The following is a 7,587-nucleotide window of genomic DNA, read 5'->3' as shown; positions in this document are numbered from 1 at the left end:
AACCACCTCCACTGGTTGGTCGTTCAGAGAGCATGATTGGGACACTGGTAAGTTGTTTCAATTGGTGATCAGATCCTTTGTCTTTTCCACATTGATGTGGAGGCCACTTGACCAGCACCATTCTTGAAGGTTGTTGGTCTGTTTTCAATAGCTGTCCACATCTGATGTAGCATCTTTTAAAAAGAGCCCTACCAGAGCCATGTCATCCGCGTACATCCACGAAAAGGCTCACATTGTTTCCTAAGTCAGCTGTTATACCTCCATTGTGATACCTCACTTCGTTATCGTTTGTCTTATTCATGTTAAATGTGGTTTCAAATCATTCCTTGGATCTCATTAGTGACCTTCATCTCATTACTCCAACCTAAGTATATGTAAACTTCTGACTTCAACTGTAAATAGTCAAGTAAATTTCAGATACCCAAAAAACTACTTAAATAGTACTTTAAAGTAGTTCTTAACACCACTGCTTCTTATGGTCGACACCTTCCAGGAGTTTGGCAATGTGCAGGTCAAAATCAAATCAAATTAAATTTTATTTGTCACATACACATGGTTAGCAGATGTTAATGCGAGTGTAGCGAAATGCTTGTGCTTCTAGTTCCGACAATGCAGTAATAACCAACAATAACCAGGTGCTCAGCAGGAGGTGAACAGGCGTGTGAAGACTCCCTTGAGCTGGTCGGAGCAGAACTTCAGTACTTTGCCTTGTAGTCCCTCTGGGCCTGGTGCTTTGTGTGGCTAAACATTTGACAAGCATGAGGCCACCTCGTTCTCTGTTATCTGGACAGGAGAGGATTTGGGGATGCTCTCACATATTTGTTTACATTCGTCTTTAAAATCGACAGTGTCAAATCTTCCATAACAACAGTTTAAGTCGTTTACAATTAGGACTAGGGATAACAAACGATATACTGTACAGGTTTGTACTTTGTAACAAACAATTAGTCAGTTTGTTTGGAAAAAAATGGAGGCAAGCGGTAGGCCCAGACCACAGAGATTGGAGGCAAGCAGTAGGCCCAGACCACAGAGATTGGAGGCAAGCAGTAGGCCCAGACCACAGAGATTGGAGGCAAGCAGTAGGCCCAGACCACAGAGATTGGAGGCAAGCAGTAGGCCCAGACCACAGAGATTGATATAGGACTCAAAAGCCTGTTGTAGTATGGGCAGCACCATTGAGGACTTACACCATTTTGAAGTAGTCAACTGGGTGGGACTTCCTATGGGTTGAGGAAGAATCATATCATTCCACCCAGTTCACCAGGAAGGAACAGTAAATAAATTATACTTGTGAGGAAACAATCCATAACTAGATGGCAGTGAATCTGTAGATGGCAGTGAATCTGTAGATGGCAGTGAATCTGTTGATGGCAGTGAATCTGTAGATGGCAGTGAATCTGTAGATGGCAGTGAATCTGTAGATGGCAGTGAATCTGTTGTTGGCAGTGAATCTGTAGATGGCAGTGAATCTGTTGATGGCAGTGAATCTGTAGATGGCAGTGAATCTGTAGATGGCAGTGAATCTGTAGATGGCAGTGAATCTGTTGATGGCAGTGAATCTGTAGATGGCAGTGAATCTGTAGATGGCAGTGAATCTGTAGATGGCAGTGAATCTGTTGATGGCAGTGAATCTGTTGATGGCAGTGAATCTGTTGTTGGCAGTGAATCTGTAGATGGCAGTGAATCTGTTGATGGCAGTGAATCTGTAGATGGCAGTGAATCTGTAGATGGCAGTGAATCTGTAGATGGCAGTGAATCTGTTGATGGCAGTGAATCTGTTGATGGCAGTGAATCTGTTGATGGCAGTGAATCTGTAGATGGCAGTGAATCTGTTGATGGCAGTGAATCTGTAGATGGCAGTGAATCTGTAGATGGCAGTGAATCTGTAGATGGCAGTGAATCTGTAGATGGCAGTGAATCTGTAGATGGCAGTGAATCTGTTGATGGCAGTGAATCTGTTGATGGCAGTGAATCTGTTGTTGGCAGTGAATCTGTTGATGGCAGTGAATCTGTAGATGGCAGTGAATCTGTTGATGGCAGTGAATCTGTAGATGGCAGTGAATCTGTAGATGGCAGTGAATCTGTTGATGGCAGTGTATCTGTTGATGGCAGTGAATCTGTTGATGGCAGTGAATCTGTAGATGGCAGTGAATCTGTAGATGGCAGGGAATCGCTAACCTTGGCTTTATAACTGTTCAAGCAACACACTCTAGGTGGCAGTGTGCACCCTTTCAGTTTGTTTGCCAACTCATTGAGGTACTAGAAGAAGAAAATTGAATACTTCAAAATGGAGGGGCCTCAATGGCGCTGCCCATGCTCTCACAGATGTCATAATGGGACAGATACAATGAGGCGATGTCTATCTAAATGTAGGGCCTAGGGCCCTTATGATGTCATATTCATCTCCAGTACCACTCCAACATCAACATATGTGAAAATGCCGCGTTTCTATTGTTTGTACTAATAAAGATATGTTTCCAATGATATCATCAACCAATTAGTAGGCAATTAGTAGGCCATGCCTTCTCACAACTGGTCAAAATGACATGATTCACACCGATGATGTCATTGGAAACACTAATCTTCCTCGATCTTGTTTACTACAAATCCTAGAAACATGCCATTTTAACATATGTTGATGTTGAGGTGGTGCTGGAGATGAATATGACGTTGAAACATGTTGTAGTATCCCTTTAAAAACACGCCACTTCCATACAGCTATGACCAGAAGTGTAGCAGGTAAGGAGAATTAGGTTAAGGTTAGGAAAAGGGTTAGAGTCAGCGAAAATGTTTCCTAATCTGCTACGCGAAGTAACTTCCGGTCGTAGCTGTATCGAAGTGCCTGTTTCTAAAGAATCCCATGGCCTATTTGAAGCCACCGTGCCTCCATCTTGGCACCCTGCCACCATTCTAAAAAAATATTTTGGAATCTATAAAAATGCATTTATTAATGTCTACATTAATGAATGCTTTTGAATTAAATTATGGGAGCTAAATGTCCCCACTACAACAAAACAATACTTAAATACATGTCATTTTGTTCTTAAACATTTAATTGAAATACTGTAGAATTCCATTAATTCTTATAGAGGACTGCTTATCGAGTTCCAATATGGCTGGTGGTTTCAAAGCCTCTCATTGGCTAATATATAGCATCAGCATTTCAGGGATTATACAGGAAACATCATTGGACTGAATGTACCGAATCCACATGTTTCTCTCTTGCTCATTAAGAAACATTTGATTTCAGTCTTTGGGGTTGTGGTTTGATGTGGCAGTTATTGATGTGTGTCCCCCGTGAGACACCATAGGAACAAAGCCAGTGTCACTTCCTCAAAGTAGTCAGAATGAATTTAAGATTACACAAGAAATCTGTAATTACTTTTGAAGTTTTGCTGAGGAGGTTTAGTTGTATATGTACAGTAGCTAAGGTGTTTGGTGCACTATTTCTCAAGTTAAACAATGTGTGGTATGTTGTCTTTTGTCAAAAACAGATCCGCTGCTGTGTTGGGTGGGTTTATCTCACTGTCTGTGTGTTCTGCGTAAGATTGGCTAGATCGCAACTGTGTATCCTATGCTAGTAATCAAGTGAGCATTGTCGAAATCAAAAACCCAACCCTCAAGTCATGACGAACTCACTTACACAACTCAGTTTTGAACGAGACTGACTTTATAACTAAAATTATACTATTTACACTCCCTTTTTTGGACACTAGAATAAATGTTTGAGTAATATCGATGCCACACAGGCATTTTCTATCAGAGAAGTTGTATATTGCCTTCAGTTGCGTGATAATTCAGATTGATAAAAGTCTGAGATCACTCCTGCTAAATTACAGTTAATCATTCCGGTCATATCCTCCATGCTGCTAAGAGGACACTAAAATGTCAGCTCTCCTCTTTTACATTATCTCCTCGAGAAATTCTATTAACTTACACTTTTCACATAAGTAATTATGCTCATTAAATCAAATTGCATTCATTTTTATTCTTATTGTAAGCCTAGACTCGGCACGTACGGAGAAACGGAGAAAAGTAATTAAAAAGGATGAGAGTGACTGAATGGGGATGTCTGCTGCATGTCAATGGAAATGTACAACGTTATTGATGTTCGTTAGATACTTTTTAAACTTTACAGTCTGTGAAAGAAGCAGGTGGACATTTAAAGTAACAGTTGCATGGCAAAGTCCCAATTATCTCTTCTTACTCCTAAAGCTGCACTTATTATCTACCCTTCGCTGGCTTGAAAGGAAATGACTGGTGGTATATGAAATATGGTGGAAACTCATGCTCACACATCTCCACTAATCCAATGCTTTTAGATTAGTTGGGAAGTAGTGAACATGTGCACACTTGTGAGGAAGGAGAGATGATTGAGACAGAGCCCTTCACTGCTGGGTTACAGAACAGCTGTGGTACCTGTTTATTTATTTTACTGAAAAGGAATACAATTATCCAATTACATTTGACTTTACTATACCATTTATGTTTTAGCACCTTTCTTCCTGAGAGTGTCGGCTATCTAGAACCTAAAATGGTTATTTGTCTCTCCCCATAGGAGAGACCTTTGAAGAACCCTTTTTGGTTCCAGGTAGAACCCTTCTCGATTTCATGTAAAACACTTTTCACATAGGGTTCTACATGGGACCCAAAAGAGTTCTACCTGGAACCAAAAAGGGTTCTCCTATGGAGACAGCCAAATAACCATTTTGGAACCCTCTTTTCTAAGAGTATAGACCTGAATGGAATTGGTAAACAAGCAGTCAAAATGGAGAGGACAAGTGAAATAGACTGGGAATTGGAGACGGCATGTGGTGGCCCTCTTGAATAATGCACAGCCCACTTTTCTTCATACATTTCATATTTGATGAGCTTGTTGAAGTTGGACACTGCTGCATAGCTGCATCCCAGCTGGAAAGTTCCAGGAAAATAAGACGATGTTTATTGTCATAGGAGGTCTAACCCAGACAAAACGTGTACAGTCCATTGAGGTGAATGTAACTGCTAACTGTCAAATCAAATATTAACCCTTTTGGAGACCTTTTCATTCAGAATCAGGTTCAATGAGAGTTAAGAGTGAGTCATACAATCAGTGATTCACAACACGCACTGCCTAAATTACTTCCAATCTTTTAGCAGTCGTATCGGTTTATTGACAGGGTTTTTCACCTGTGTTATTATTAGTGTCTTGTCCAAGCTGCCTAATGCTACAGAAACAGGAGACAGGCTCCTGCCCTGCGGTCCATTCCGGCTCAGTACCATTAGTTCCTGGGAAGACAGATGAACAGCACAGAGACACATGTTGTTTTTAATGTCAGTCACGCAGTGCTTTGCTCTTTGTATCATCTTACCTAACTGAAGGCCATCTTGAACATCGTTCGAACAGTTTCTATAGAGATCAGCCACCACCAGTGCTCAGTGGGAAACTATCATGATGGAGAGATACAAGATCTGATAATGACTTCTGACACATTAAACTAAATGAGTGTCGGTTGCTAGCTACACTAGGGGTCAAATGCTAGATGAGGTTACAACGTTAGAGCACTGATTTGATTCAAAGCTGTAAGTGATAGACAGACATTTTCCCACAGACATTTTCTGTGTTAGATTTAAATTGTCACCCTGAAGAAGGCACAGTGACGCCGAAACGTTGGTGATTTACCCATTACAGTGCCTTGCAAAAGTATTCACCCCGCTTGGCGTTTTTCCTATGTTGTTGCATTACAACCTGTAATTTAAATTGATTTTTATTTGGATGTCATGCAATGGACAGACACAAAATAGTCCAAATTGGTGAAGTGAAATGAAAAAAATGACTTGATTAAAAAATATATAAAATATAAAAAATGGAAAAGTGGTGTGTACATATGTATTCACCCCCTATGCTATGAAGCCCCTAAATAAGATCTGGTGCAACCAATTATCTTCAGAAGTCACATAATTAGATAAATAAAGTCCACATGTGTGCAATCTAAGTGTCACATGAACTGTCACATGATCTCAGTATATATACACCTGTTCTGAGTCTGCAACACCACTAAGCAAGAGGCACCACCAAGCAAGTGACACCATGAAGACCAAGGAGCTCTCCAAACAGGTCAGGGACAAAGTTGTGGAGAAGTACAGATCAGGGTTGGGTTATAAAAAAATATCTGAAACTTTTAACATCCCACGGAGCACCATTAAATCCATTACTAAAAATGGAAAGAATATGGCACCACAACAAACCTGCCAAGAGAGGGCCGACCACCAGAACTCACAGACCAGGCAAGGAGGGCATTAATCAGAGAGGCAACAAAGAGACCAAAGATAACCCTGAAGGAGCTGCAAAGCTCCACAGCGGAGATTGGAGTATCTGTCCATAGGACCACTTTAAGCCATACACTCCACAGAGCTGGGCTTTACGGAAGAATGGCCATTAAAACGCCATTTCTTAAAGAAAAACATTTGCAAACACATTTGGTGTTCACCAAAAGGCATGTGGTAGACTCCCCAAACATATAGAAGAAGGTACTCTGGTCAGATGAGACTAAAACTGAGCTTTTTGGCCATCAAGGAAAACGCTGTCTGGTACAAGCCCAACACCTCTCGTCACCCCGAGAATACAATCCCCAAAGTGAAGCATGGTGGTGGCAGCATCATGCTGTGGGGATGTTTTTCATCGGCAGGGACTGGGAAACTGTTCAGAATTGAAGGAATGATGGATGGTGCTAAATCCAGGGAAATTCTTGAGGGAAACCCGTTTGTCTTCCAGAGATTTGAGACTGGGACGGAGGTTCACCTTCCAGCAGGACAATAACCCTAAGCATACTGCTAATGCAACACTTGAGTGGTTTAAGGGGAAACATTTAAATGTCTTGGAATGGCCTAGTCAAAGCCCAGACCTCAATCCAATTGAGAATCTGTGGTATGACTTAAAGATTGCTGTACACCAGCAGTAACCCATCCAGTATCCATGCCTACTGATTGGATGATGTCCTGTCCCAGATACATGCCTACTGATTGGATGATGTCCTGTCCCAGCTTGAAGGAGCTGGAGCAGTTTGCCTTGAAGAATGGCCAAAAAATCCCAGTGGCTAGATGCACACTCAAGTTCTGTTTTTTTGTCTCATTTCTTGTTTGTTTCACAATAAAAAATATTCATCAAAGTGGTAGGCGTGTTGTGTAAATCAAATGGTACAAACACCCAAAAATATATTTTAATTCCAGGTTGTAAGGCAACACAATATGAAAAATGCCAAGGGGGTGAATACTTTCGCGAGGCACTGTAGATTTTTCTAGTTTATTCACTGTTAGTCAGCACCTCTACAAAAAAATATTTTCTCTGGGTGTGCGCCAGCTCATGTTTTTCATTAGATTTAAATGGTTCTCCATGATACGTCACAATTTTATTCTTAACAGGTGAAACCCAATGAGTTAATGAAACCCAATGAGGGGATTGCCCTCTGTCCTGGACTAGAACATTAGACTGATATAAGGTAAGGAAACAAAAATGTCATTTGTGATTTGAATGAACGATCCCTTTAAAATAGAGGTATCATAAAGTTATAAATATCCCTTCCTGTGTACATTTTAGGACGTCCCTCA

This window comes from Oncorhynchus kisutch, unplaced genomic scaffold (genome assembly GCF_002021735.2).
Source record: "Oncorhynchus kisutch isolate 150728-3 unplaced genomic scaffold, Okis_V2 Okis04b-Okis11a_hom, whole genome shotgun sequence".
Lineage (NCBI taxonomy): Eukaryota > Metazoa > Chordata > Actinopteri > Salmoniformes > Salmonidae > Oncorhynchus > Oncorhynchus kisutch.
This window is presented reverse-complemented; position numbering follows the sequence as displayed.